This window comes from Hyperolius riggenbachi, chromosome 11 (assembly GCF_040937935.1).
Source record: "Hyperolius riggenbachi isolate aHypRig1 chromosome 11, aHypRig1.pri, whole genome shotgun sequence".
NCBI lineage: Eukaryota > Metazoa > Chordata > Amphibia > Anura > Hyperoliidae > Hyperolius > Hyperolius riggenbachi.
This window is the reverse complement of record NC_090656.1, coordinates 98,718,775-98,745,944: the sequence shown is the minus strand read 5'-3', so window position 1 is coordinate 98,745,944 and position 27,170 is coordinate 98,718,775. Positions and strand designations below refer to the sequence as shown.

At 39.3% G+C, this 27,170-nt stretch overlaps 31 non-coding genes across 31 annotated transcripts; all 31 read right to left on the bottom strand.

Moving 5' to 3' along the window:
* Positions 1 to 73: 73 nt before the first annotated feature.
* TRNAT-AGU (transfer RNA threonine (anticodon AGU)) lies at positions 74 to 147 on the bottom strand. Its single transcript has one exon. It is a non-coding gene; the product is annotated as a tRNA-Thr (tRNA).
* Positions 148 to 768: 621 nt separating this feature from the next.
* TRNAT-AGU (transfer RNA threonine (anticodon AGU)) lies at positions 769 to 842 on the bottom strand. Its single transcript has one exon. It is a non-coding gene; the product is annotated as a tRNA-Thr (tRNA).
* Positions 843 to 1,463: 621 nt separating this feature from the next.
* On the bottom strand, positions 1,464 to 1,537 carry TRNAT-AGU (transfer RNA threonine (anticodon AGU)). Its single transcript has one exon. It is a non-coding gene; the product is annotated as a tRNA-Thr (tRNA).
* Positions 1,538 to 2,157: 620 nt separating this feature from the next.
* On the bottom strand, positions 2,158 to 2,231 carry TRNAT-AGU (transfer RNA threonine (anticodon AGU)). Its single transcript has one exon. It is a non-coding gene; the product is annotated as a tRNA-Thr (tRNA).
* Positions 2,232 to 2,852: 621 nt separating this feature from the next.
* Positions 2,853 to 2,926, bottom strand: TRNAT-AGU (transfer RNA threonine (anticodon AGU)). The gene has a single exon. It is a non-coding gene; the product is annotated as a tRNA-Thr (tRNA).
* A 613-nt stretch (positions 2,927 to 3,539) lies between these two features.
* On the bottom strand, positions 3,540 to 3,613 carry TRNAT-AGU (transfer RNA threonine (anticodon AGU)). The gene has a single exon. It is a non-coding gene; the product is annotated as a tRNA-Thr (tRNA).
* A 622-nt stretch (positions 3,614 to 4,235) lies between these two features.
* Positions 4,236 to 4,309, bottom strand: TRNAT-AGU (transfer RNA threonine (anticodon AGU)). Its single transcript has one exon. It is a non-coding gene; the product is annotated as a tRNA-Thr (tRNA).
* A 620-nt stretch (positions 4,310 to 4,929) lies between these two features.
* TRNAT-AGU (transfer RNA threonine (anticodon AGU)) lies at positions 4,930 to 5,003 on the bottom strand. Its single transcript has one exon. It is a non-coding gene; the product is annotated as a tRNA-Thr (tRNA).
* Positions 5,004 to 6,107: 1,104 nt separating this feature from the next.
* On the bottom strand, positions 6,108 to 6,181 carry TRNAT-AGU (transfer RNA threonine (anticodon AGU)). Its single transcript has one exon. It is a non-coding gene; the product is annotated as a tRNA-Thr (tRNA).
* Positions 6,182 to 6,802: 621 nt separating this feature from the next.
* Positions 6,803 to 6,876, bottom strand: TRNAT-AGU (transfer RNA threonine (anticodon AGU)). Its single transcript has one exon. It is a non-coding gene; the product is annotated as a tRNA-Thr (tRNA).
* A 1,315-nt stretch (positions 6,877 to 8,191) lies between these two features.
* TRNAT-AGU (transfer RNA threonine (anticodon AGU)) lies at positions 8,192 to 8,265 on the bottom strand. The gene has a single exon. It is a non-coding gene; the product is annotated as a tRNA-Thr (tRNA).
* Positions 8,266 to 9,369: 1,104 nt separating this feature from the next.
* Positions 9,370 to 9,443, bottom strand: TRNAT-AGU (transfer RNA threonine (anticodon AGU)). The gene has a single exon. It is a non-coding gene; the product is annotated as a tRNA-Thr (tRNA).
* A 621-nt stretch (positions 9,444 to 10,064) lies between these two features.
* TRNAT-AGU (transfer RNA threonine (anticodon AGU)) lies at positions 10,065 to 10,138 on the bottom strand. Its single transcript has one exon. It is a non-coding gene; the product is annotated as a tRNA-Thr (tRNA).
* Positions 10,139 to 10,759: 621 nt separating this feature from the next.
* On the bottom strand, positions 10,760 to 10,833 carry TRNAT-AGU (transfer RNA threonine (anticodon AGU)). The gene has a single exon. It is a non-coding gene; the product is annotated as a tRNA-Thr (tRNA).
* A 620-nt stretch (positions 10,834 to 11,453) lies between these two features.
* On the bottom strand, positions 11,454 to 11,527 carry TRNAT-AGU (transfer RNA threonine (anticodon AGU)). The gene has a single exon. It is a non-coding gene; the product is annotated as a tRNA-Thr (tRNA).
* Positions 11,528 to 12,843: 1,316 nt separating this feature from the next.
* TRNAT-AGU (transfer RNA threonine (anticodon AGU)) lies at positions 12,844 to 12,917 on the bottom strand. Its single transcript has one exon. It is a non-coding gene; the product is annotated as a tRNA-Thr (tRNA).
* Positions 12,918 to 13,538: 621 nt separating this feature from the next.
* Positions 13,539 to 13,612, bottom strand: TRNAT-AGU (transfer RNA threonine (anticodon AGU)). Its single transcript has one exon. It is a non-coding gene; the product is annotated as a tRNA-Thr (tRNA).
* A 621-nt stretch (positions 13,613 to 14,233) lies between these two features.
* TRNAT-AGU (transfer RNA threonine (anticodon AGU)) lies at positions 14,234 to 14,307 on the bottom strand. Its single transcript has one exon. It is a non-coding gene; the product is annotated as a tRNA-Thr (tRNA).
* Positions 14,308 to 14,928: 621 nt separating this feature from the next.
* TRNAT-AGU (transfer RNA threonine (anticodon AGU)) lies at positions 14,929 to 15,002 on the bottom strand. The gene has a single exon. It is a non-coding gene; the product is annotated as a tRNA-Thr (tRNA).
* A 621-nt stretch (positions 15,003 to 15,623) lies between these two features.
* Positions 15,624 to 15,697, bottom strand: TRNAT-AGU (transfer RNA threonine (anticodon AGU)). Its single transcript has one exon. It is a non-coding gene; the product is annotated as a tRNA-Thr (tRNA).
* A 610-nt stretch (positions 15,698 to 16,307) lies between these two features.
* On the bottom strand, positions 16,308 to 16,381 carry TRNAT-AGU (transfer RNA threonine (anticodon AGU)). The gene has a single exon. It is a non-coding gene; the product is annotated as a tRNA-Thr (tRNA).
* A 621-nt stretch (positions 16,382 to 17,002) lies between these two features.
* On the bottom strand, positions 17,003 to 17,076 carry TRNAT-AGU (transfer RNA threonine (anticodon AGU)). The gene has a single exon. It is a non-coding gene; the product is annotated as a tRNA-Thr (tRNA).
* A 1,305-nt stretch (positions 17,077 to 18,381) lies between these two features.
* Positions 18,382 to 18,455, bottom strand: TRNAT-AGU (transfer RNA threonine (anticodon AGU)). The gene has a single exon. It is a non-coding gene; the product is annotated as a tRNA-Thr (tRNA).
* A 621-nt stretch (positions 18,456 to 19,076) lies between these two features.
* On the bottom strand, positions 19,077 to 19,150 carry TRNAT-AGU (transfer RNA threonine (anticodon AGU)). Its single transcript has one exon. It is a non-coding gene; the product is annotated as a tRNA-Thr (tRNA).
* Positions 19,151 to 19,771: 621 nt separating this feature from the next.
* On the bottom strand, positions 19,772 to 19,845 carry TRNAT-AGU (transfer RNA threonine (anticodon AGU)). The gene has a single exon. It is a non-coding gene; the product is annotated as a tRNA-Thr (tRNA).
* Positions 19,846 to 20,455: 610 nt separating this feature from the next.
* On the bottom strand, positions 20,456 to 20,529 carry TRNAT-AGU (transfer RNA threonine (anticodon AGU)). The gene has a single exon. It is a non-coding gene; the product is annotated as a tRNA-Thr (tRNA).
* Positions 20,530 to 21,150: 621 nt separating this feature from the next.
* TRNAT-AGU (transfer RNA threonine (anticodon AGU)) lies at positions 21,151 to 21,224 on the bottom strand. Its single transcript has one exon. It is a non-coding gene; the product is annotated as a tRNA-Thr (tRNA).
* Positions 21,225 to 21,845: 621 nt separating this feature from the next.
* Positions 21,846 to 21,919, bottom strand: TRNAT-AGU (transfer RNA threonine (anticodon AGU)). The gene has a single exon. It is a non-coding gene; the product is annotated as a tRNA-Thr (tRNA).
* Positions 21,920 to 22,529: 610 nt separating this feature from the next.
* On the bottom strand, positions 22,530 to 22,603 carry TRNAT-AGU (transfer RNA threonine (anticodon AGU)). The gene has a single exon. It is a non-coding gene; the product is annotated as a tRNA-Thr (tRNA).
* Positions 22,604 to 23,224: 621 nt separating this feature from the next.
* On the bottom strand, positions 23,225 to 23,298 carry TRNAT-AGU (transfer RNA threonine (anticodon AGU)). Its single transcript has one exon. It is a non-coding gene; the product is annotated as a tRNA-Thr (tRNA).
* A 1,305-nt stretch (positions 23,299 to 24,603) lies between these two features.
* TRNAT-AGU (transfer RNA threonine (anticodon AGU)) lies at positions 24,604 to 24,677 on the bottom strand. Its single transcript has one exon. It is a non-coding gene; the product is annotated as a tRNA-Thr (tRNA).
* Between the last annotated feature and the right edge of the window lie 2,493 nt (positions 24,678 to 27,170).

Sequence of the window (27,170 nt, the reverse complement as noted above, 5' to 3'; positions counted from 1 at the left end):
AGCTCAAAGACGTGATCCCGAAAATCTGAGATGTAAACAGCAGGCAATGACTTGGTGATAATAAGATGAGCAAAGGCACTGCTGGGAGTTGAACTCAGGATCTCCTGTTTACTAGACAGGCGCTTTAACCAACTAAGCCACAGCGCCCACATGCTGCAATCCAGTTATTGGTTATTGTGGCACAGCACTCTTTTTTCTTTGCATTTGCATTCTCAGTTTTTTAACATTTTTTTTTCAATAGTTTTTCAGGCCTACTTTTCCCTGCCTAAGAGTATACACATAGTCCACCTAAAAGGGAATGGAAAACTTTCAGGACAAAATTGTTGAAAAGAATGTTGTGCAACTTCCAAAATATGATAATGAAAGCTGTGGCAAAACCAATGAGTTTTGTGCCACAGAAGCCAGTCACTATTATATTTCATGTAGGTGCTGTGACTTAGTAATTAAGTTTTATACAATGTTTCTTATTGTAGAAGCAGCAATTTTACTTGAAGAAGTTTTGGCTAGGCAAGTGCGGGTTAAGCTCCCATCCATGTTGAGCATAGCATCCCAAAAGACTTGTTAGTGACCTTTACCTATTGTCAGAGATGGAAGGTAGTACATGAAACCAAACTGATAAGAAAATGTCTTTGTTCAGATGTGGTGGAAACAGTGGGCATAGCGAATGCAAGTTTCCTGTGAGCAAATATGGGTGAAGCTCAAAGACGTGATCCCGAAAATCTGGGATGTAAACAGCAGGCAATGACTTGGTGATAATAAGATGAGCAAAGGCACTGCTGAGAGTTGAACTCAGGATCTCCTGTTTACTAGACAGGCGCTTTAACCAACTAAGCCACAGCACCCACATGCTGCAATACAGTTACTGGTTATTGTGGCACAGCACTCTTTTTTCTTTGCATTTGCATTCTCAGTTTTTTAACATTTTTTTTTCAATAGTTTTTCAGGCCTACTTTTCCCTGCCTAAGAGTATACACATAGTCCACCTAAAAGGGAATGGGAAACTTTTAGGACAAAATTGTTGAAAAGAATGTTGTGCAACTTCCAAAATATGATAATGAAAGCTGTGGCAAAACCAATGAGTTTTGTGCCACAGAAGCCAGTCACTATTATATTTCATGTAGGTGCTGTGGCTTAGTAATTAAGTTTTATACAATGTTTCTTATTGTAGAAGCAGCAATTTTACTTGAAGAAGTTTTGGCTAGGCAAGTGCGGGTTAAGCTCCCATCCATGTTGAGCATAGCATCCCAAAAGACTTGTTAGTGACCTTTACCTATTGTCAGAGATGGAAGGTAGTACATCAAACCAAACTGATAAGAAAATGTCTTTGTTCAGATGTGGTGGAAACAGTGGGCATAGCGAATGCAAGTTTCCTGTGAGCAAATATGGGTGAAGCTCTAAGACGTGATTCCGAAAATCTGGGATGTAAACAGCAGGCAATGACTTGGTGATAATAAGATGAGCAAAGGCACTGCTGAGAGTTGAACTCAGGATCTCCTGTTTACTAGACAGGCGCTTTAACCAACTAAGCCACAGCGCCCACATGCTGCAATACAGTTATTGGTTATTGTGGCACAGCACTCTTTTTTCTTTGCATTTGCATTCTCAGTTTTTTAACATTTTTTTTCAATAGTTTTTCAGGCCTACTTTTCCCTGCCTAAGAGTATACACATAGTCCACCTAAAAGGGAATGGAAAACTTTTAGGACAAAATTGTTGAAAAGAATGTTGTGCAACTTCCAAAATATGATAATGAAAGCTGTGGCAAAACCAATGAGTTTTGTGCCACAGAAGCCAGTCACTAATATATTTCATGTAGGTGCTGTGGCTTAGTAATTAAGTTTTATACAATGTTTCTTATTGTAGAAGCAGCAATTTTACTTGAAGAAGTTTTGGCTAGGCAAGTGCGGGTTAAGCTCCCATCCATGTTGAGCATAGCATCCCAAAAGACTTGTTAGTGACCTTTACCTATTGTCAGAGATGGAAGATAGTACATGAAACCAAACTGATAAGAAAATGTCTTTGTTCAGATGTGGTGGAAACAGTGGGCATAGCGAATGCAAGTTTCCTGTGAGCAAATATGGGTGAAGCTCAAAGACGTGATCCCGAAAATCTGAGATGTAAACAGCAGGCAATGACTTGGTGATAATAAGATGAGCAAAGGCACTGCTGGGAGTTGAACTCAGGATCTCCTGTTTACTAGACAGGCGCTTTAACCAACTAAGCCACAGCGCCCACATGCTGCAATCCAGTTATTGGTTATTGTGGCACAGCACTCTTTTTTCTTTGCATTTGCATTCTCAGTTTTTTAACATTTTTTTTTCAATAGTTTTTCAGGCCTACTTTTCCCTGCCTAAGAGTATACACATAGTCCACCTAAAAGGGAATGGAAAACTTTCAGGACAAAATTGTTGAAAAGAATGTTGTGCAACTTCCAAAATATGATAATGAAAGCTGTGGCAAAACCAATGAGTTTTGTGCCACAGAAGCCAGTCACTATTATATTTCATGTAGGTGATGTGACTTAGTAATTAAGTTTTATACAATGTTTCTTATTGTAGAAGCAGCAATTTTACTTGAAGAAGTTTTGGCTAGGCAAGTGCGGGTTAAGCTCCCATCCATGTTGAGCATAGCATCCCAAAAGACTTGTTAGTGACCTTTACCTATTGTCAGAGATGGAAGGTAGTACATGAAACCAAACTGATAAGAAAATGTCTTTGTTCAGATGTGGTGGAAACAGTGGGCATAGCGAATGCAAGTTTCCTGTGAGCAAATATGGGTGAAGCTCAAAGACGTGATCCCGAAAATCTGGGATGTAAACAGCAGGCAATGACTTGGTGATAATAAGATGAGCAAAGGCACTGCTGAGAGTTGAACTCAGGATCTCCTGTTTACTAGACAGGCGCTTTAACCAACTAAGCCACAGCACCCACATGCTGCAATACAGTTACTGGTTATTGTGGCACAGCACTCTTTTTTCTTTGCATTTGCATTCTCAGTTTTTTAACATTTTTTTTTCAATAGTTTTTCAGGCCTACTTTTCCCTGCCTAAGAGTATACACATAGTCCACCTAAAAGGGAATGGAAAACTTTCAGGACAAAATTGTTGAAAAGAATGTTGTGCAACTTCCAAAATATGATAATGAAAGCTGTGGCAAAACCAATGAGTTTTGTGCCACAGAAGCCAGTCACTATTATATTTCATGTAGGTGCTGTGACTTAGTAATTAAGTTTTATACAATGTTTCTTATTGTAGAAGCAGCAATTTTACTTGAAGAAGTTTTGGCTAGGCAAGTGCGGGTTAAGCTCCCATCCATGTTGAGCATAGCATCCCAAAAGACTTGTCAGTGACCTTTACCTATTGTCAGAGATGGAAGGTAGTACATCAAACCAAACTGATAAGAAAATGTCTTTGTTCAGTTGTGGTGGAAACAGTGGGCATAGCGAATGCAAGTTTCCTGTGAGCAAATATGGGTGAAGCTCAAAGACGTGATCCCGAAAATCTGGGATGTAAACAGCAGGCAATAATAATAAAATGAGCAAAGGCACTGCTGAGAGTTGAACTCAGGATCTCCTGTTTACTAGACAGGCGCTTTAACCAACTAAGCCACAGCACCCACATGCTGCAATACAGTTATTGGTTATTGTGGCACAGCACTCTTTTTTCTTTGCATTTGCATTCTCAGTTTTTTAACATTTTTTTTTTCAATAGTTTTTCAGGCCTACTTTTCCCTGCCTAAGAGTATACACATAGTCCACCTAAAAGGGAATGGAAAACTTTTAGGACAAAATTGTTGAAAAGAATGTTGTGCAACTTCCAAAATATGATAATGAAAGCTGTGGCAAAACCAATGAGTTTTGTGCCACAGAAGCCAGTCACTATTATATTTCATGTAGGTGCTGTGGCTTAGTAATTAAGTTTTATACAATGTTTCTTATTGTAGAAGCAGCAATTTTACTTGAAGAAGTTTTGGCTAGGCAAGTGCGGGTTAAGCTCCCATCCATGTTGAGCATAGCATCCCAAAAGACTTGTTAGTGACCTTTACCTATTGTCAGAGATGGAAGGTAGTACATCAAACCAAACTGATAAGAAAATGTCTTTGTTCAGATGTGGTGGAAACAGTGGGCATAGCGAATGCAAGTTTCCTGTGAGCAAATATGGGTGAAGCTCTAAGACGTGATTCCGAAAATCTGGGATGTAAACAGCAGGCAATGACTTGGTGATAATAAGATGAGCAAAGGCACTGCTGAGAGTTGAACTCAGGATCTCCTGTTTACTAGACAGGCGCTTTAACCAACTAAGCCACAGCGCCCACATGCTGCAATACAGTTATTGGTTATTGTGGCACAGCACTCTTTTTTCTTTGCATTTGCATTCTCAGTTTTTTAACATTTTTTTTCAATAGTTTTTCAGGCCTACTTTTCCCTGCCTAAGAGTATACACATAGTCCACCTAAAAGGGAATGGAAAACTTTTAGGACAAAATTGTTGAAAAGAATGTTGTGCAACTTCCAAAATATGATAATGAAAGCTGTGGCAAAACCAATGAGTTTTGCGCCACAGAAGCCAGTCACTATTATATTTCATGTAGGTGCTGTGGCTTAGTAATTAAGTTTTATACAATGTTTCTTATTGTAGAAGCAGCAATTTTACTTGAAGAAGTTTTGGCTAGGCAAGTGCGGATTAAGCTCCCATCCATATTGAGCATAGCATCCCAAAAGACTTGTTAGTGACCTTTACCTATTGTCAGAGATGGAAGGTAGTACATCAAACCAAACTGATAAGAAAATGTCTTTGTTCAGATGTGGTGGAAACAGTGGGCATAGGGAATGCAAGTTTCCTGTGAGCAAATATGGGTGAAGCTCAAAGACGTGATCCCGAAAATCTGGGATGTAAACAGCAGGCAATGACTTGGTGATAATAAGATGAGCAAAGGCACTGCTGAGAGTTGAACTCAGGATCTCCTGTTTACTAGACAGGCGCTTTAACCAACTAAGCCACAGCACCCACATGCTGCAATACAGTTATTGGTTATTGTGGCACAGCACTCTTTTTTCTTTGCATTTGCATTCTCAGTTTTTTAACATTTTTTTTTCAATAGTTTTTCAGGCCTACTTTTCCCTGCCTAAGAGTATACACATAGTCCACCTAAAAGGGAATGGAAAACTTTTAGGACAAAATTGTTGAAAAGAATGTTGTGCAACTTCCAAAATATGATAATGAAAGCTGTGGCAAAACCAATGAGTTTTGTGCCACAGAAGCCAGTCACTATTATATTTCATGTAGGTGCTGTGACTTAGTAATTAAAGAGGAACTTCAGCCTAAACAAACATACTGTCATCAAGTTACATTAGTTATGTTAATTAGAATAGATAGGTAATATAATCTCTTACCCACCTTGTTTTAAAAGAACAGGCAAATGTTTGTGATTCATGGGGGCTGCCATCTTTGTCATGGGGGAAGCCATCTTTTTGGACAAGGAGCATAAGACACAGTTCCAACTGTCCTGTGTCCTGATAACCCCTTCCAGCTGCACACGCTAGGCTTCAAATGTCAAATTCAAAATGTAAAAAAAAAACACCAAAACAGCAGAACGAGAACAACAAAATCAGAAATCCCATCATGCTTTGCACAGCATCAGGGGGAAAAAGCCCGGGCAGTTTTCTTCTGTGCAGCTAAAAATGAGGTTTGTATAAGAGAAACAAAGTTCTGATGCTGTGAAACTGTTAAAGAAACACAAAGCCTTTTCAGTGCTGCTGAGTCGATTTTTAGTCCGGAGGTTCACTTTAAGTTTTATACAATGTTTCTTATTGTAGAAGCAGCAATTTTACTTGAAGAAGTTTTGGCTAGGCAAGTGCGGGTTAAGCTCCCATCCATGTTGAGCATAGCATCCCAAAAGACTTGTTAGTGACCTTTACCTATTGTCAGAGATGGAAGGTAGTACATGAAACCAAACTGATAAGAAAATGTCTTTGTTCAGATGTGGTGGAAACAGTGGGCATAGCGAATGCAAGTTTCCTGTGAGCAAATATGGGTGAAGCTCAAAGACGTGATCCCGAAAATCTGGGATGTAAACAGCAGGCAATGACTTGGTGATAATAAAATGAGCAAAGGCACTGCTGAGAGTTGAACTCAGGATCTCCTGTTTACTAGACAGGCGCTTTAACCAACTAAGCCACAGCGCCCACATGCTGCAATCCAGTTATTGGTTATTGTGGCACAGCACTCTTTTTTCTTTGCATTTGCATTCTCAGTTTTTTAACATTTTTTTTTCAATAGTTTTTCAGGCCTACTTTTCCCTGCCTAAGAGTATACACATAGTCCACCTAAAAGGGAATGGAAAACTTTTAGGACAAAATTGTTGAAAAGAATGTTGTGCAACTTCCAAAATATGATAATGAAAGCTGTGGCAAAACCAATGAGTTTTGTGCCACAGAAGCCAGTCACTATTATATTTCATGTAGGTGCTGTGACTTAGTAATTAAGTTTTATACAATGTTTCTTATTGTAGAAGCAGCAATTTTACTTGAAGAAGTTTTGGCTAGGCAAGTGCGGGTTAAGCTCCCATCCATGTTGAGCATAGCATCCCAAAAGACTTGTTAGTGACCTTTACCTATTGTCAGAGATGGAAGGTAGTACATGAAACCAAACTGATAAGAAAATGTCTTTGTTCAGATGTGGTGGAAACAGTGGGCATAGCGAATGCAAGTTTCCTGTGAGCAAATATGGGTGAAGCTCAAAGACGTGATCCCGAAAATCTGGGATGTAAAGAGCAGGCAATGACTTGGTGATAATAAGATGAGCAAAGGCACTGCTGAGAGTTGAACTCAGAATCTCCTGTTTACTAGACAGGCGCTTTAACCAACTAAGCCACAGCACCCACATGCTGCAATACAGTTACTGGTTATTGTGGCACAGCACTCTTTTTTCTTTGCATTTGCATTCTCAGTTTTTTAACATTTTTTTTTCAATAGTTTTTCAGGCCTACTTTTCCCTGCCTAAGAGTATACACATAGTCCACCTAAAAGGGAATGGAAAACTTTTAGGACAAAATTGTTGAAAAGAATGTTGTGCAACTTCCAAAATATGATAATGAAAGCTGTGGCAAAACCAATGAGTTTTGTGCCACAGAAGCCAGTCACTATTATATTTCATGTAGGTGCTGTGGCTTAGTAATTAAGTTTTATACAATGTTTCTTATTGTAGAAGCAGCAATTTTACTTGAAGAAGTTTTGGCTAGGCAAGTGCGGGTTAAGCTCCCATCCATGTTGAGCATAGCATCCCAAAAGACTTGTTAGTGACCTTTACCTATTGTCAGAGATGGAAGGTAGTACATCAAACCAAACTGATAAGAAAATGTCTTTGTTCAGATGTGGTGGAAACAGTGGGCATAGCGAATGCAAGTTTCCTGTGAGCAAATATGGGTGAAGCTCTAAGACGTGATTCCGAAAATCTGGGATGTAAACAGCAGGCAATGACTTGGTGATAATAAGATGAGCAAAGGCACTGCTGAGAGTTGAACTCAGGATCTCCTGTTTACTAGACAGGCGCTTTAACCAACTATGCCACAGTGCCCACATGCTGCAATACAGTTATTGGTTATTGTGGCACAGCACTCTTTTTTCTTTGCATTTGCATTCTCAGTTTTTTAACATTTTTTTTCAATAGTTTTTCAGGCCTACTTTTCCCTGCCTAAGAGTATACACATAGTCCACCTAAAAGGGAATGGAAAACTTTTAGGACAAAATTGTTGAAAAGAATGTTGTGCAACTTCCAAAATATGATAATGAAAGCTGTGGCAAAACCAATGAGTTTTGCGCCACAGAAGCCAGTCACTATTATATTTCATGTAGGTGCTGTGGCTTAGTAATTAAGTTTTATACAATGTTTCTTATTGTAGAAGCAGCAATTTTACTTGAAGAAGTTTTGGCTAGGCAAGTGCGGGTTAAGCTCCCATCCATATTGAGCATAGCATCCCAAAAGACTTGTTAGTGACCTTTACCTATTGTCAGAGATGGAAGGTAGTACATCAAACCAAACTGATAAGAAAATGTCTTTGTTCAGATGTGGTGGAAACAGTGGGCATAGGGAATGCAAGTTTCCTGTGAGCAAATATGGGTGAAGCTCAAAGACGTGATCCCGAAAATCTGGGATGTAAACAGCAGGCAATGACTTGGTGATAATAAGATGAGCAAAGGCACTGCTGAGAGTTGAACTCAGGATCTCCTGTTTACTAGACAGGCGCTTTAACCAACTAAGCCACAGCACCCACATGCTGCAATACAGTTATTGGTTATTGTGGCACAGCACTCTTTTTTCTTTGCATTTGCATTCTCAGTTTTTTAACATTTTTTTTTCAATAGTTTTTCAGGCCTACTTTTCCCTGCCTAAGAGTATACACATAGTCCACCTAAAAGGGAATGGAAAACTTTTAGGACAAAATTGTTGAAAAGAATGTTGTGCAACTTCCAAAATATGATAATGAAAGCTGTGGCAAAACCAATGAGTTTTGTGCCACAGAAGCCAGTCACTATTATATTTCATGTAGGTGCTGTGACTTAGTAATTAAAGAGGAACTTCAGCCTAAACAAACATACTGTCATCAAGTTACATTAGTTATGTTAATTAGAATAGATAGGTAATATAATCTCTTACCCACCTTGTTTTAAAAGAACAGGCAAATGTTTGTGATTCATGGGGGCTGCCATCTTTGTCATGGGGGAAGCCATCTTTTTGGACAAGGAGCATAAGACACAGTTCCAACTGTCCTGTGTCCTGATAACCCCTTCCAGCTGCACACGCTAGGCTTCAAATGTCAAATTCAAAATGTAAAAAAAAAACACCAAAACAGCAGAACGAGAACAACAAAATCAGAAATCCCATCATGCTTTGCACAGCATCAGGGGGAAAAAGCCCGGGCAGTTTTCTTCTGTGCAGCTAAAAATGAGGTTTGTATAAGAGAAACAAAGTTCTGATGCTGTGAAACTGTTAAAGAAACACAAAGCCTTTTCAGTGCTGCTGAGTCGATTTTTAGTCCGGAGGTTCACTTTAAGTTTTATACAATGTTTCTTATTGTAGAAGCAGCAATTTTACTTGAAGAAGTTTTGGCTAGGCAAGTGCGGGTTAAGCTCCCATCCATGTTGAGCATAGCATCCCAAAAGACTTGTTAGTGACCTTTACCTATTGTCAGAGATGGAAGGTAGTACATGAAACCAAACTGATAAGAAAATGTCTTTGTTCAGATGTGGTGGAAACAGTGGGCATAGCGAATGCAAGTTTCCTGTGAGCAAATATGGGTGAAGCTCAAAGACGTGATCCCGAAAATCTGGGATGTAAACAGCAGGCAATGACTTGGTGATAATAAGATGAGCAAAGGCACTGCTGAGAGTTGAACTCAGGATCTCCTGTTTACTAGACAGACGCTTTAACCAACTAAGCCACAGCGCCCACATGCTGCAATCCAGTTATTGGTTATTGTGGCACAGCACTCTTTTTTCTTTGCATTTGCATTCTCAGTTTTTTAACATTTTTTTTTCAATAGTTTTTCAGGCCTACTTTTCCCTGCCTAAGAGTATACACATAGTCCACCTAAAAGGGAATGGAAAACTTTTAGGACAAAATTGTTGAAAAGAATGTTGTGCAACTTCCAAAATATGATAATGAAAGCTGTGGCGAAACCAATGAGTTTTGTGCCACAGAAGCCAGTCACTATTATATTTCATGTAGGTGCTGTGACTTAGTAATTAAGTTTTATACAATGTTTCTTATTGTAGAAGCAGCAATTTTACTTGAAGAAGTTTTGGCTAGGCAAGTGCGGGTTAAGCTCCCATCCATGTTGAGCATAGCATCCCAAAAGACTTGTTAGTGACCTTTACCTATTGTCAGAGATGGAAGGTAGTACATGAAACCAAACTGATAAGAAAATGTCTTTGTTCAGATGTGGTGGAAACAGTGGGCATAGCGAATGCAAGTTTCCTGTGAGCAAATATGGGTGAAGCTCAAAGACGTGATCCCGAAAATCTGGAATGTAAACAGCAGGCAATGACTTGGTGATAATAAGATGAGCAAAGGCACTGCTGAGAGTTGAACTCAGGATCTCCTGTTTACTAGACAGGCGCTTTAACCAACTAAGCCACAGCACCCACATGCCGCAATACAGTTACTGGTTATTGTGGCACAGCACTCTTTTTTCTTTGCATTTGCATTCTCAGTTTTTTAACATTTTTTTTTCAATAGTTTTTCAGGCCTACTTTTCCCTGCCTAAGAGTATACACATAGTCCACCTAAAAGGGAATGGAAAACTTTTAGGACAAAATTGTTGAAAAGAATGTTGTGCAACTTCCAAAATATGATAATGAAAGCTGTGGCAAAACCAATGAGTTTTGTGCCACAGAAGCCAGTCACTATTATATTTCATGTAGGTGCTGTGGCTTAGTAATTAAGTTTTATACAATGTTTCTTATTGTAGAAGCAGCAATTTTACTTGAAGAAGTTTTGGCTAGGCAAGTGCGGGTTAAGCTCCCATCCATGTTGAGCATAGCATCCCAAAAGACTTGTTAGTGACCTTTACCTATTGTCAGAGATGGAAGGTAGTACATGAAACCAAACTGATAAGAAAATGTCTTTGTTCAGATGTGGTGGAAACAGTGGGCATAGCGAATGCAAGTTTCCTGTGAGCAAATATGGGTGAAGCTCTAAGACGTGATTCCGAAAATCTGGAATGTAAACAGCAGGCAATGACTTGGTGATAATAAGATGAGCAAAGGCACTGCTGAGAGTTGAACTCAGGATCTCCTGTTTACTAGACAGGCGCTTTAACCAACTAAGCCACAGCGCCCACATGCTGCAATACAGTTATTGGTTATTGTGGCACAGCACTCTTTTTTCTTTGCATTTGCATTCTCAGTTTTTTAACATTTTTTTTTCAATAGTTTTTCAGGCCTACTTTTCCCTGCCTAAGAGTATACACATAGTCCACCTAAAAGGGAATGGAAAACTTTTAGGACAAAATTGTTGAAAAGAATGTTGTGCAACTTCCAAAATATGATAATGAAAGCTGTGGCAAAACCAATGAGTTTTGTGCCACAGAAGCCAGTCACTAATATATTTCATGTAGGTGCTGTGGCTTAGTAATTAAGTTTTATACAATGTTTCTTATTGTAGAAGCAGCAATTTTACTTGAAGAAGTTTTGGCTAGGCAAGTGCGGGTTAAGCTCCCATCCATGTTGAGCATAGCATCCCAAAAGACTTGTTAGTGACCTTTACCTATTGTCAGAGATGGAAGATAGTACATGAAACCAAACTGATAAGAAAATGTCTTTGTTCAGATGTGGTGGAAACAGTGGGCATAGCGAATGCAAGTTTCCTGTGAGCAAATATGGGTGAAGCTCAAAGACGTGATCCCGAAAATCTGGGATGTAACAGCAGGCAATGACTTGGTGATAATAAGATGAGCAAAGGCACTGCTGAGAGTTGAACTCAGGATCTCCTGTTTACTAAACAGGCACTTTAACCAACTAAGCCACAGCGCCCACATGCTGCAATACAGTTATTGGTTATTGTGGCACAGCACTCTTTTTTCTTTGCATTTGCATTCTCAGTTTTTTAACATTTTTTTTTCAATAGTTTTTCAGGCCTACTTTTCCCTGCCTAAGAGTATACACATAGTCCACCTAAAAGGGAATGGAAAACTTTTAGGACAAAATTGTTGAAAAGAATGTTGTGCAACTTCCAAAATATGATAATGAAAGCTGTGGCAAAACCAATGAGTTTTGTGCCACAGAAGCCAGTCACTATTATATTTCATGTAGGTGCTGTGACTTAGTAATTAAGTTTTATACAATGTTTCTTATTGTAGAAGCAGCAATTTTACTTGAAGAAGTTTTGGCTAGGCAAGTGCGGGTTAAGCTCCCATCCATGTTGAGCATAGCATCCCAAAAGACTTGTTAGTGACCTTTACCTATTGTCAGAGATGGAAGGTAGTACATGAAACCAAACTGATAAGAAAATGTGTTTGTTCAGATGTGGTGGAAACAGTGGGCATAGCGAATGCAAGTTTCCTGTGAGCAAATATGGGTGAAGCTCAAAGACGTGATCCCGAAAATCTGGGATGTAAACAGCAGGCAATGACTTGGTGATAATAAGATGAGCAAAGTCACTGCTGAGAGTTGAACTCAGGATCTCCTGTTTACTAGACAGGCGCTTTAACCAACTAAGCCACAGCACCCACATGCTGCAATACAGTTACTGGTTATTGTGGCACAGCACTCTTTTTTCTTTGCATTTGCATTCTCAGTTTTTTAACATTTTTTTTTCAATAGTTTTTCAGGCCTACTTTTCCCTGCCTAAGAGTATACACATAGTCCACCTAAAAGGGAATGGAAAACTTTTAGGACAAAATTGTTGAAAAGAATGTTGTGCAACTTCCAAAATATGATAATGAAAGCTGTGGCAAAACCAATGAGTTTTGTGCCACAGAAGCCAGTCACTATTATATTTCATGTAGGTGCTGTGGCTTAGTAATTAAGTTTTATACAATGTTTCTTATTGTAGAAGCAGCAATTTTACTTGAAGAAGTTTTGGCTAGGCAAGTGCGGGTTAAGCTCCCATCCATGTTGAGCATAGCATCCCAAAAGACTTGTTAGTGACCTTTACCTATTGTCAGAGATGGAAGATAGTACATGAAACCAAACTGATAAGAAAATGTCTTTGTTCAGATGTGGTGGAAACAGTGGGCATAGCGAATGCAAGTTTCCTGTGAGCAAATATGGGTGAAGCTCAAAGACGTGATCCCGAAAATCTGGGATGTAAACAGCAGGCAATGACTTGGTGATAATAAGATGAGCAAAGGCACTGCTGAGAGTTGAACTCAGGATCTCCTGTTTACTAGACAGGCGCTTTAACCAACTAAGCCACAGCGCCCACATGCTGCAATACAGTTATTGGTTATTGTGGCACAGCACTCTTTTTTCTTTGCATTTGCATTCTCAGTTTTTTAACATTTTTTTTTCAATAGTTTTTCAGGCCTACTTTTCCCTGCCTAAGAGTATACACATAGTCCACCTAAAAGGGAATGGAAAACTTTTAGAACAAAATTGTTGAAAAGAATGTTGTGCAACTTCCAAAATATGATAATGAAAGCTGTGGCAAAACCAATGAGTTTTGTGCCACAGAAGCCAGTCACTATTATATTTCATGTAGGTGCTGTGGCTTAGTAATTAAGTTTTATACAATGTTTCTTATTGTAGAAGCAGCAATTTTACTTGAAGAAGTTTTGGCTAGGCAAGTGCGGGTTAAGCTCCCATCCATGTTGAGCATAGCATCCCAAAAGACTTGTTAGTGACCTTTACCTATTGTCAGAGATGGAAGGTAGTACATCAAACCAAACTGATAAGAAAATGTCTTTGTTCAGATGTGGTGGAAACAGTGGGCATAGCGAATGCAAGTTTCCTGTGAGCAAATATGGGTGAAGCTCTAAGACGTGATTCCGAAAATCTGGGATGTAAACAGCAGGCAATGACTTGGTGATAATAAGATGAGCAAAGGCACTGCTGAGAGTTGAACTCAGGATCTCCTGTTTACTAGACAGGCGCTTTAACCAACTAAGCCACAGCGCCCACATGCTGCAATACAGTTATTGGTTATTGTGGCACAGCACTCTTTTTTCTTTGCATTTGCATTCTCAGTTTTTTAACATTTTTTTTTCAATAGTTTTTCAGGCCTACTTTTCCCTGCCTAAGAGTATACACATAGTCCACCTAAAAGGGAATGGAAAACTTTTAGGACAAAATTGTTGAAAAGAATGTTGTGCAACTTCCAAAATATGATAATGAAAGCTGTGGCAAAACCAATGAGTTTTGTGCCACAGAAGCCAGTCACTATTATATTTCATGTAGGTGCTGTGGCTTAGTAATTAAGTTTTATACAATGTTTCTTATTGTAGAAGCAGCAATTTTACTTGAAGAAGTTTTGGCTAGGCAAGTGCGGGTTAAGCTCCCATCCATGTTGAGCATAGCATCCCAAAAGACTTGTTAGTGACCTTTACCTATTGTCAGAGATGGAAGATAGTACATGAAACCAAACTGATAAGAAAATGTCTTTGTTCAGATGTGGTGGAAACAGTGGGCATAGCGAATGCAAGTTTCCTGTGAGCAAATATGGGTGAAGCTCAAAGACGTGATCCCGAAAATCTGGGATGTAAACAGCAGGCAATGACTTGGTGATAATAAGATGAGCAAAGGCACCGCTGAGAGTTGAACTCAGGATCTCCTGTTTACTAGACAGGCGCTTTAACCAACTAAGCCACAGCGCCCACATGCTGCAATCCAGTTATTGGTTATTGTGGCACAGCACTCTTTTTTCTTTGCATTTGCATTCTCAGTTTTTTAACATTTTTTTTTCAATAGTTTTTCAGGCCTACTTTTCCCTGCCTAAGAGTATACACATAGTCCACCTAAAAGGGAATGGAAAACTTTTAGGACAAAATTGTTGAAAAGAATGTTGTGCAACTTCCAAAATATGATAATGAAAGCTGTGGCAAAACCAATGAGTTTTGTGCCACAGAAGCCAGTCACTATTATATTTCATGTAGGTGCTGTGACTTAGTAATTAAGTTTTATACAATGTTTCTTATTGTAGAAGCAGCAATTTTACTTGAAGAAGTTTTGGCTAGGCAAGTGCGGGTTAAGCTCCCATCCATGTTGAGCATAGCATCCCAAAAGACTTGTTAGTGACCTTTACCTATTGTCAGAGATGGAAGGTAGTACATGAAACCAAACTGATAAGAAAATGTCTTTGTTCAGATGTGGTGGAAACAGTGGGCATAGCGAATGCAAGTTTCCTGTGAGCAAATATGGGTGAAGCTCAAAGACGTGATCCCGAAAATCTGGGATGTAAACAGCAGGCAATGACTTGGTGATAATAAGATGAGCAAAGGCACTGCTGAGAGTTGAACTCAGGATCTCCTGTTTACTAGACAGGCGCTTTAACCAACTAAGCCACAGCACCCACATGCTGCAATACAGTTACTGGTTATTGTGGCACAGCACTCTTTTTTCTTTGCATTTGCATTCTCAGTTTTTTAACATTTTTTTTTCAATAGTTTTTCAGGCCTACTTTTCCCTGCCTAAGAGTATACACATAGTCCACCTAAAAGGGAATGGAAAACTTTTAGGACAAAATTGTTGAAAAGAATGTTGTGCAACTTCCAAAATATGATAATGAAAGCTGTGGCAAAACCAATGAGTTTTGTGCCACAGAAGCCAGTCACTAATATATTTCATGTAGGTGCTGTGGCTTAGTAATTAAGTTTTATACAATGTTTCTTATTGTAGAAGCAGCAATTTTACTTGAAGAAGTTTTGGCTAGGCAAGTGCGGGTTAAGCTCCCATCCATGTTGAGCATAGCATCCCAAAAGACTTGTTAGTGACCTTTACCTATTGTCAGAGATGGAAGGTAGTACATGAAACCAAACTGATAAGAAAATGTGTTTGTTCAGATGTGGTGGAAACAGTGGGCATAGCGAATGCAAGTTTCCTGTGAGCAAATATGGGTGAAGCTCAAAGACGTGATCCCGAAAATCTGGGATGTAAACAGCAGGCAATGACTTGGTGATAATAAGATGAGCAAAGGCACTGCTGAGAGTTGAACTCAAGATCTCCTGTTTACTAGACAGGCGCTTTAACCAACTAAGCCACAGCGCCCACATGCTGCAATACAGTTATTGGTTATTGTGGCACAGCACTCTTTTTTCTTTGCATTTGCATTCTCAGTTTATTAACATTTTTTTTTCAATAGTTTTTCAGGCCTACTTTTCCCTGCCTAAGAGTATACACATAGTCCACCTAAAAGGGAATGGAAAACTTTTAGGACAAAATTGTTGAAAAGAATGTTGTGCAACTTCCAAAATATGATAATGAAAGCTGTGGCAAAACCAATGAGTTTTGTGCCACAGAAGCCAGTCACTATTATATTTCATGTAGGTGCTGTGACTTAGTAATTAAGTTTTATACAATGTTTCTTATTGTAGAAGCAGCAATTTTACTTGAAGAAGTTTTGGCTAGGCAAGTGCGGGTTAAGCTCCCATCCATGTTGAGCATAGCATCCCAAAAGACTTGTCAGTGACCTTTACCTATTGTCAGAGATGGAAGGTAGTACATCAAACCAAACTGATAAGAAAATGTCTTTGTTCAGTTGTGGTGGAAACAGTGGGCATAGCGAATGCAAGTTTCCTGTGAGCAAATATGGGTGAAGCTCAAAGACGTGATCCCGAAAATCTGGGATGTAAACAGCAGGCAATAATAAGATGAGCAAAGGCACTGCTGAGAGTTGAACTCAGGATCTCCTGTTTACTAGACAGGCGCTTTAACCAACTAAGCCACAGCGCCCACATGCTGCAATACAGTTATTGGTTATTGTGGCACAGCACTCTTTTTTCTTTGCATTTGCATTATCAGTTTTTTAACATTTTTTTTTCAATAGTTTTTCAGGCCTACTTTTCCCTGCCTAAGAGTATACACATAGTCCACCTAAAAGGGAATGGAAAACTTTTAGGACAAAATTGTTGAAAAGAATGTTGTGCAACTTCCAAAATATGATAATGAAAGCTGTGGCAAAACCAATGAGTTTTGTGCCACAGAAGCCAGTCACTTTTATATTTCATGTAGGTGCTGTGGCTTAGTAATTAAGTTTTATACAATGTTTCTTATTGTAGAAGCAGCAATTTTACTTGAAGAAGTTTTGGCTAGGCAAGTGCGGGTTAAGCTCCCATCCATGTTGAGCATAGCATCCCAAAAGACTTGTTAGTGACCTTTACCTATTGTCAGAGATGGAAGGTAGTACATGAAACCAAACTGATAAGAAAATGTCTTTGTTCAGATGTGGTGGAAACAGTGGGCATAGCGAATGCAAGTTTCCTGTGAGCAAATATGGGTGAAGCTCAAAGACGTGATCCCGAAAATCTGGGATGTAAACAGCAGGCAATGACTTGGTGATAATAAGATAAGCAAAGGCACTGCTGAGAGTTGAACTCAGGATCTCCTGTTTACTAGACAGGCGCTTTAACCAACTAAGCCACAGCACCCACATGCTGCAATACAGTTACTGGTTATTGTGGCACAGCACTCTTTTTTCTTTGCATTTGCATTCTCAGTTTTTTAACATTTTTTTTTCAATAGTTTTTCAGGCCTACTTTTCCCTGCCTAAGAGTATACACATAGTCCACCTAAAAGGGAATGGAAAACTTTTAGGACAAAATTGTTGAAAAGAATGTTGTGCAACTTCCAAAATATGATAATGAAAGCTGTGGCAAAACCAATGAGTTTTGTGCCACAGAAGCCAGTCACTAATATATTTCATGTAGGTGCTGTGGCTTAGTAATTAAGTTTTATACAATGTTTCTTATTGTAGAAGCAGCAATTTTACTTGAAGAAGTTTTGGCTAGGCAAGTGCGGGTTAAGCTCCCATCCATGTTGAGCATAGCATCCCAAAAGACTTGTTAGTGACCTTTACCTATTGTCAGAGATGGAAGGTAGTACATGAAACCAAACTGATAAGAAAATGTCTTTGTTCAGATGTGGTGGAAACAGTGGGCATAGCGAATGCAAGTTTCCTGTGAGCAAATATGGGTGAAGCTCAAAGACGTGATCCCGAAAATCTGGGATGTAAACAGCAGGCAATGACTTGGTGATAATAAGATGAGCAAAGGCACTGCTGAGAGTTGAACTCAAGATCTCCTGTTTACTAGACAAGCGCTTTAACCAACTAAGCCACAGCGCCCACATGCTGCAATACAGTTATTGGTTATTGTGGCACAGCACTCTTTTTTCTTTGCATTTGCATTCTCAGTTTTTTAACATTTTTTTTTCAATAGTTTTTCAGGCCTACTTTTCCCTGCCTAAGAGTATACACATAGTCCACCTAAAAGGGAATGGAAAACTTTTAGGACAAAATTGTTGAAAAGAATGTTGTGCAACTTCCAAAATATGATAATGAAAGCTGTGGCAAAACCAATGAGTTTTGTGCCACAGAAGCCAGTCACTATTATATTTCATGTAGGTGCTGTGACTTAGTAATTAAGTTTTATACAATGTTTCTTATTGTAGAAGCAGCAATTTTACTTGAAGAAGTTTTGGCTAGGCAAGTGCGGGTTAAGCTCCCATCCATGTTGAGCATAGCATCCCAAAAGACTTGTCAGTGACCTTTACCTATTGTCAGAGATGGAAGGTAGTACATCAAACCAAACTGATAAGAAAATGTCTTTGTTCAGTTGTGGTGGAAACAGTGGGCATAGCGAATGCAAGTTTCCTGTGAGCAAATATGGGTGAAGCTCAAAGACGTGATCCCGAAAATCTGGGATGTAAACAGCAGGCAATAATAAGATGAGCAAAGGCACTGCTGAGAGTTGAACTCAGGATCTCCTGTTTACTAGACAGGCGCTTTAACCAACTAAGCCACAGCGCCCACATGCTGCAATACAGTTATTGGTTATTGTGGCACAGCACTCTTTTTTCTTTGCATTTGCATTATCAGTTTTTTAACATTTTTTTTTCAATAGTTTTTCAGGCCTACTTTTCCCTGCCTAAGAGTATACACATAGTCCACCTAAAAGGGAATGGAAAACTTTTAGGACAAAATTGTTGAAAAGAATGTTGTGCAACTTCCAAAATATGATAATGAAAGCTGTGGCAAAACCAATGAGTTTTGTGCCACAGAAGCCAGTCACTTTTATATTTCATGTAGGTGCTGTGGCTTAGTAATTAAGTTTTATACAATGTTTCTTATTGTAGAAGCAGCAATTTTACTTGAAGAAGTTTTGGCTAGGCAAGTGCGGGTTAAGCTCCCATCCATGTTGAGCATAGCATCCCAAAAGACTTGTTAGTGACCTTTACCTATTGTCAGAGATGGAAGGTAGTACATGAAACCAAACTGATAAGAAAATGTCTTTGTTCAGATGTGGTGGAAACAGTGGGCATAGCGAATGCAAGTTTCCTGTGAGCAAATATGGGTGAAGCTCAAAGACGTGATCCCGAAAATCTGGGATGTAAACAGCAGGCAATGACTTGGTGATAATAAGATGAGCAAAGGCACTGCTGAGAGTTGAACTCAGGATCTCCTGTTTACTAGACAGGCGCTTTAACCAACTAAGCCACAGCACCCACATGCTGCAATACAGTTACTGGTTATTGTGGCACAGCACTCTTTTTTCTTTGCATTTGCATTCTCAGTTTTTTAACATTTTTTTTTCAATAGTTTTTCAGGCCTACTTTTCCCTGCCTAAGAGTATACACATAGTCCACCTAAAAGGGAATGGAAAACTTTTAGGACAAAATTGTTGAAAAGAATGTTGTGCAACTTCCAAAATATGATAATGAAAGCTGTGGCAAAACCAATGAGTTTTGTGCCACAGAAGCCAGTCACTAATATATTTCATGTAGGTGCTGTGGCTTAGTAATTAAGTTTTATACAATGTTTCTTATTGTAGAAGCAGCAATTTTACTTGAAGAAGTTTTGGCTAGGCAAGTGCGGGTTAAGCTCCCATCCATGTTGAGCATAGCATCCCAAAAGACTTGTTAGTGACCTTTACCTATTGTCAGAGATGGAAGGTAGTACATGAAACCAAACTGATAAGAAAATGTCTTTGTTCAGATGTGGTGGAAACAGTGGGCATAGCGAATGCAAGTTTCCTGTGAGCAAATATGGGTGAAGCTCAAAGACGTGATCCCGAAAATCTGGGATGTAAACAGCAGGCAATGACTTGGTGATAATAAGATGAGCAAAGGCACTGCTGAGAGTTGAACTCAAGATCTCCTGTTTACTAGACAGGCGCTTTAACCAACTAAGCCACAGCGCCCACATGCTGCAATACAGTTATTGGTTATTGTGGCACAGCACTCTTTTTTCTTTGCATTTGCATTCTCAGTTTTTTAACATTTTTTTTTCAATAGTTTTTCAGGCCTACTTTTCCCTGCCTAAGAGTATACACATAGTCCACCTAAAAGGGAATGGAAAACTTTTAGGACAAAATTGTTGAAAAGAATGTTGTGCAACTTCCAAAATATGATAATGAAAGCTGTGGCAAAACCAATGAGTTTTGTGCCACAGAAGCCAGTCACTATTATATTTCATGTAGGTGCTGTGACTTAGTAATTAAGTTTTATACAATGTTTCTTATTGTAGAAGCAGCAATTTTACTTGAAGAAGTTTTGGCTAGGCAAGTGCGGGTTAAGCTCCCATCCATGTTGAGCATAGCATCCCAAAAGACTTGTCAGTGACCTTTACCTATTGTCAGAGATGGAAGGTAGTACATCAAACCAAACTGATAAGAAAATGTCTTTGTTCAGTTGTGGTGGAAACAGTGGGCATAGCGAATGCAAGTTTCCTGTGAGCAAATATGGGTGAAGCTCAAAGACGTGATCCCGAAAATCTGGGATGTAAACAGCAGGCAATAATAAGATGAGCAAAGGCACTGCTGAGAGTTGAACTCAGGATCTCCTGTTTACTAGACAGGCGCTTTAACCAACTAAGCCACAGCGCCCACATGCTGCAATACAGTTATTGGTTATTGTGGCACAGCACTCTTTTTTCTTTGCATTTGCATTATCAGTTTTTTAACATTTTTTTTTCAATAGTTTTTCAGGCCTACTTTTCCCTGCCTAAGAGTATACACATAGTCCACCTAAAAGGGAATGGAAAACTTTTAGGACAAAATTGTTGAAAAGAATGTTGTGCAACTTCCAAAATATGATAATGAAAGCTGTGGCAAAACCAATGAGTTTTGTGCCACAGAAGCCAGTCACTTTTATATTTCATGTAGGTGCTGTGGCTTAGTAATTAAGTTTTATACAATGTTTCTTATTGTAGAAGCAGCAATTTTACTTGAAGAAGTTTTGGCTAGGCAAGTGCGGGTTAAGCTCCCATCCATGTTGAGCATAGCATCCCAAAAGACTTGTTAGTGACCTTTACCTATTGTCAGAGATGGAAGGTAGTACATGAAACCAAACTGATAAGAAAATGTCTTTGTTCAGATGTGGTGGAAACAGTGGGCATAGCGAATGCAAGTTTCCTGTGAGCAAATATGGGTGAAGCTCAAAGACGTGATCCCGAAAATCTGGGATGTAAACAGCAGGCAATGACTTGGTGATAATAAGATGAGCAAAGGCACTGCTGAGAGTTGAACTCAGGATCTCCTGTTTACTAGACAGGCGCTTTAACCAACTAAGCCACAGCACCCACATGCTGCAATACAGTTACTGGTTATTGTGGCACAGCACTCTTTTTTCTTTGCATTTGCATTCTCAGTTTTTTAACATTTTTTTTTCAATAGTTTTTCAGGCCTACTTTTCCCTGCCTAAGAGTATACACATAGTCCACCTAAAAGGGAATGGAAAACTTTTAGGACAAAATTGTTGAAAAGAATGTTGTGCAACTTCCAAAATATGATAATGAAAGCTGTGGCAAAACCAATGAGTTTTGTGCCACAGAAGCCAGTCACTAATATATTTCATGTAGGTGCTGTGGCTTAGTAATTAAGTTTTATACAATGTTTCTTATTGTAGAAGCAGCAATTTTACTTGAAGAAGTTTTGGCTAGGCAAGTGCGGGTTAAGCTCCCATCCATGTTGAGCATAGCATCCCAAAAGACTTGTTAGTGACCTTTACCTATTGTCAGAGATGGAAGGTAGTACATGAAACCAAACTGATAAGAAAATGTGTTTGTTCAGATGTGGTGGAAACAGTGGGCATAGCGAATGCAAGTTTCCTGTGAGCAAATATGGGTGAAGCTCAAAGACGTGATCCCGAAAATCTGGGATGTAAACAGCAGGCAATGACTTGGTGATAATAAGATGAGCAAAGGCACTGCTGAGAGTTGAACTCAAGATCTCCTGTTTACTAGACAGGCGCTTTAACCAACTAAGCCACAGCGCCCACATGCTGCAATACAGTTATTGGTTATTGTGGCACAGCACTCTTTTTTCTTTGCATTTGCATTCTCAGTTTTTTAACATTTTTTTTTCAATAGTTTTTCAGGCCTACTTTTCCCTGCCTAAGAGTATACACATAGTCCACCTAAAAGGGAATGGAAAACTTTTAGGACAAAATTGTTGAAAAGAATGTTGTGCAACTTCCAAAATATGATAATGAAAGCTGTGGCAAAACCAATGAGTTTTGTGCCACAGAAGCCAGTCACTATTATATTTCATGTAGGTGCTGTGACTTAGTAATTAAGTTTTATACAATGTTTCTTATTGTAGAAGCAGCAATTTTACTTGAAGAAGTTTTGGCTAGGCAAGTGCGGGTTAAGCTCCCATCCATGTTGAGCATAGCATCCCAAAAGACTTGTCAGTGACCTTTACCTATTGTCAGAGATGGAAGGTAGTACATCAAACCAAACTGATAAGAAAATGTCTTTGTTCAGTTGTGGTGGAAACAGTGGGCATAGCGAATGCAAGTTTCCTGTGAGCAAATATGGGTGAAGCTCAAAGACGTGATCCCGAAAATCTGGGATGTAAACAGCAGGCAATAATAAGATGAGCAAAGGCACTGCTGAGAGTTGAACTCAGGATCTCCTGTTCACTAGACAGGCGCTTTAACCAACTAAGCCACAGCGCCCACATGCTGCAATTCAGTTATTGGTTATTGTGGCACAGCACTCTTTTTTCTTTGCATTTGCATTATCAGTTTTTTAACATTTTTTTTTCAATAGTTTTTCAGGCCTACTTTTCCCTGCCTAAGAGTATACACATAGTCCACCTAAAAGGGAATGGAAAACTTTTAGGACAAAATTGTTGAAAAGAATGTTGTGCAACTTCCAAAATATGATAATGAAAGCTGTGGCAAAACCAATGAGTTTTGTGCCACAGAAGCCAGTCACTTTTATATTTCATGTAGGTGCTGTGGCTTAGTAATTAAGTTTTATACAATGTTTCTTATTGTAGAAGCAGCAATTTTACTTGAAGAAGTTTTGGCTAGGCAAGTGCGGGTTAAGCTCCCATCCATGTTGAGCATAGCATCCCAAAAGACTTGTTAGTGACCTTTACCTATTGTCAGAGATGGAAGGTAGTACATGAAACCAAACTGATAAGAAAATGTCTTTGTTCAGATGTGGTGGAAACAGTGGGCATAGCGAATGCAAGTTTCCTGTAAGCAAATATGGGTGAAGCTCAAAGACGTGATCCCGAAAATCTGGGATGTAAACAGCAGGCAATGACTTGGTGATAATAAGATGAGCAAAGGCACTGCTGAGAGTTGAACTCAGGATCTCCTGTTTACTAGACAGGCGCTTTAACCAACTAAGCCACAGCGCCCACATGCTGCAATACAGTTATTGGTTATTGTGGCACAGCACTCTTTTTTCTTTGCATTTGCATTCTCAGTTTTTTAACATTTTTTTTTCAATAGTTTTTCAGGCCTACTTTTCCCTGCCTATGAGTATACACATAGTCCACCTAAAAGGGAATGGAAAACTTTTAGGACAAAATTGTTGAAAAGAATGTTGTGCAACTTCCAAAATATGATAATGAAAGCTGTGGCAAAACCAATAAGTTTTGTGCCACAGAAGCCAGTCACTATTATATTTCATGTAGGTGCTGTGACTTAGTAATTAAGTTTTATACAATGTTTCCTATTGTAGAAGCAGCAATTTTACTTGAAGAAGTTTTGGCTAGGCAAGTGCGGGTTAAGCTCCCATCCATGTTGAGCATAGCATCCCAAAAGACTTGTTAGTGACCTTTACCTATTGTCAGAGATGGAAGGTAGTACATCAAACCAAACTGATAAGAAAATGTCTTTGTTCAGTTGTGGTGGAAACAGTGGGCATAGCGAATGCAAGTTTCCTGTGAGCAAATATGGGTGAAGCTCAAAGGCGTGATCCCGAAAATCTGGGATGTAAACAGCAGGCAATAATAAGATGAGCAAAGGCACTGCTGAGGGTTGAACTCAGGATCTCCTGTTTACTAGACAGGCGCTTTAACCAACTACGCCACAGCGCCCACATGCTGGAATACAGTTGTTGGTTATTGTGGCACAGCACTCTTTTTTCTTTGCATTTGCATTCTCAGTTTTTTAACATTTTTTTTTCAATAGTTTTTCAGGCCTACTTTTCCCTGCCTAAGAGTATACACATAGTCCACCTAAAAGGGAATGGAAAACTTTTAGGACAAAATTGTTGAAAAGAATGTTGTGCAACTTCCAAAATATGATAATGAAAGCTGTGGCAAAACCAATGAGTTTTGTGCCACAGAAGCCAGTCACTATTATATTTCATGTAGGTGCTGTGGCTTAGTAATTAAGTTTTATACAATGTTTCTTATTGTAGAAGCAGCAATTTTACTTGAAGAAGTTTTGGCTAGGCAAGTGCGGGTTAAGCTCCCATCCATGTTGAGCATAGCATCCCAAAAGACTTGTTAGTGACCTTTACCTATTGTCAGAGATGGAAGGTAGTACATGAAACCAAACTGATAAGAAAATGTCTTTGTTCAGATGTGGTGGAAACAGTGGGCATAGCGAATGCAAGTTTCCTGTGAGCAAATATGGGTGAAGCTCAAAGACGTGATCCCGAAAATCTGGGATGTAAACAGCAGGCAATGACTTGGTGATAATAAGATGAGCAAAGGCACTGCTGAGAGTTGAACTCAGGATCTCCTGTTTACTAGACAGGCGCTTTAACCAACTAAGCCACAGCGCCCACATGCTGCAATACAGTTATTGGTTATTGTGGCACAGCACTCTTTTTTCTTTGCATTTGCATTCTCAGTTTTTTAACATTTTTTTTTTCAATAGTTTTTCAGGCCTACTTTTCCCTGCCTAAGAGTATACACATAGTCCACCTAAAAGGGAATGGAAAACTTTTAGGACAAAATTGTTGAAAAGAATGTTGTGCAACTTCCAAAATATGATAATGAAAGCTGTGGCAAAACCAATAAGTTTTGTGCCACAGAAGCCAGTCACTATTATATTTCATGTAGGTGCTGTGACTTAGTAATTAAGTTTTATACAATGTTTCCTATTGTAGAAGCAGCAATTGGTACTTATCCGTTAGCCGGGCGCATCCGGCAGGTGGCGACAAAACTCCACCAGAGTTACATCTTTCCCTACTATCCATGTCGGCCTGGAGGGGGGAATACTAATTAGCGCCACCTGCCGGATGCGCCCGGCTAACGGATAAGTACCCAGCAATTTTACTTGAAGAAGTTTTGGCTAGGCAAGTGCGGGTTAAGCTCCCATCCATGTTGAGCATAGCATCCCAAAAGACTTGTTAGTGACCTTTACCTATTGTCAGAGATGGAAGGTAGTACATCAAACCAAACTGATAAGAAAATGTCTTTGTTCAGTTGTGGTGGAAACAGTGGGCATAGCGAATGCAAATTTCCTGTGAGCAAATATGGGTGAAGCTCAAAGACGTGATCCCGAAAATCTGGGATGTAAACAGCAGGCAATAATAAGATGAGCAAAGGCACTGCTGAGAGTTGAACTCAGGATCTCCTGTTTACTAGACAGGCGCTTTAATTAACTAAGCCACAGCGCCCACATGCTGCAATACAGTTATTGGTTATTGTGGCACAGCACTCTTTTTTCTTTGCATTTGCATTCTCAGTTTTTTAACATTTTTTTTTCAATAGTTTTTCAGGCCTACTTTTCCCTGCCTAAGAGTATACACATAGTCCACCTAAAAGGGAATGGAAAACTTTTAGGACAAAATTGTTGAAAAGAATGTTGTGCAACTTCCAAAATATGATAATGAAAGCTGTGGCAAAACCAATGAGTTTTGTGCCACAGAAGCCAGTCACTATTATATTTCATGTAGGTGCTGTGGCTTAGTAATTAAGTTTTATACAATGTTTCTTATTGTAGAAGCAGCAATTTTACTTGAAGAAGTTTTGGCTAGGCAAGTGCGGGTTAAGCTCCCATCCATGTTGAGCATAGCATCCCAAAAGACTTGTTAGTGACCTTTACCTATTGTCAGAGATGGAAGGTAGTACATCAAACCAAACTGATAAGAAAATGTCTTTGTTCAGATGTGGTGGAAACAGTGGGCATAGTGAATGCAAGTTTCCTGTGAGCAAATATGGGTGAAGCTCAAAGACGTGATCCTGAAAATCTGGGATGTAAACAGCAGGCAATGACTTGGTGATAATAAGATGAGCAAAGGCACTGCTGAGAGCTGAACTCAGGATCTCCTGTTTACTAGACAGGCGCTTTAACCAACTAAGCCACAGCGCCCACATGCTGCAATACAGTTATTGGTTATTGTGGCACAGCACTCTTTTTTCTTTGCATTTGCATTCTCAGTTTTTTAACATTTTTTTTTCAATAGTTTTTCAGGCCTACTTTTCCCTGCCTAAGAGTATACACATAGTCCACCTAAAAGGGAATGGAAAACTTTTAGGACAAAATTGTTGAAAAGAATGTTGTGCAACTTCCAAAATATGATAATGAAAGCTGTGGCAAAACCAATGAGTTTTGTGCCACAGAAGCCAGTCACTATTATATTTCATGTAGGTGCTGTGGCTTAGTAATTAAGTTTTATACAATGTTTCTTATTGTAGAAGCAGCAATTTTACTTGAAGAAGTTTTGGCTAGGCAAGTGCGGGTTAAGCTCCCATCCATGTTGAGCATAGCATCCCAAAAGACTTGTTAGTGACCTTTACCTATTGTCAGAGATGGAAGGTAGTACATCAAACCAAACTGATAAGAAAATGTCTTTGTTCAGATGTGGTGGAAACAGTGGGCATAGTGAATGCAAGTTTCCTGTGAGCAAATATGGGTGAAGCTCAAAGACGTGATCCTGAAAATCTGGGATGTAAACAGCAGGCAATGACTTGGTGATAATAAGATGAGCAAAGGCACTGCTGAGAGCTGAACTCAGGATCTCCTGTTTACTAGACAGGCGCTTTAACCAACTAAGCCACAGCGCCCACATGCTGCAATACAGTTATTGGTTATTGTGGCACAGCACTCTTTTTTCTTTGCATTTGCATTCTCAGTTTTTTAACATTTTTTTTTCAATAGTTTTTCAGGCCTACTTTTCCCTGCCTAAGAGTATACACATAGTCCACCTAAAAGGGAATGGAAAACTTTTAGGACAAAATTGTTGAAAAGAATGTTGTGCAACTTCCAAAATATGATAATGAAAGCTGTGGCAAAACCAATGAGTTTTGTGCCACAGAAGCCAGTCACT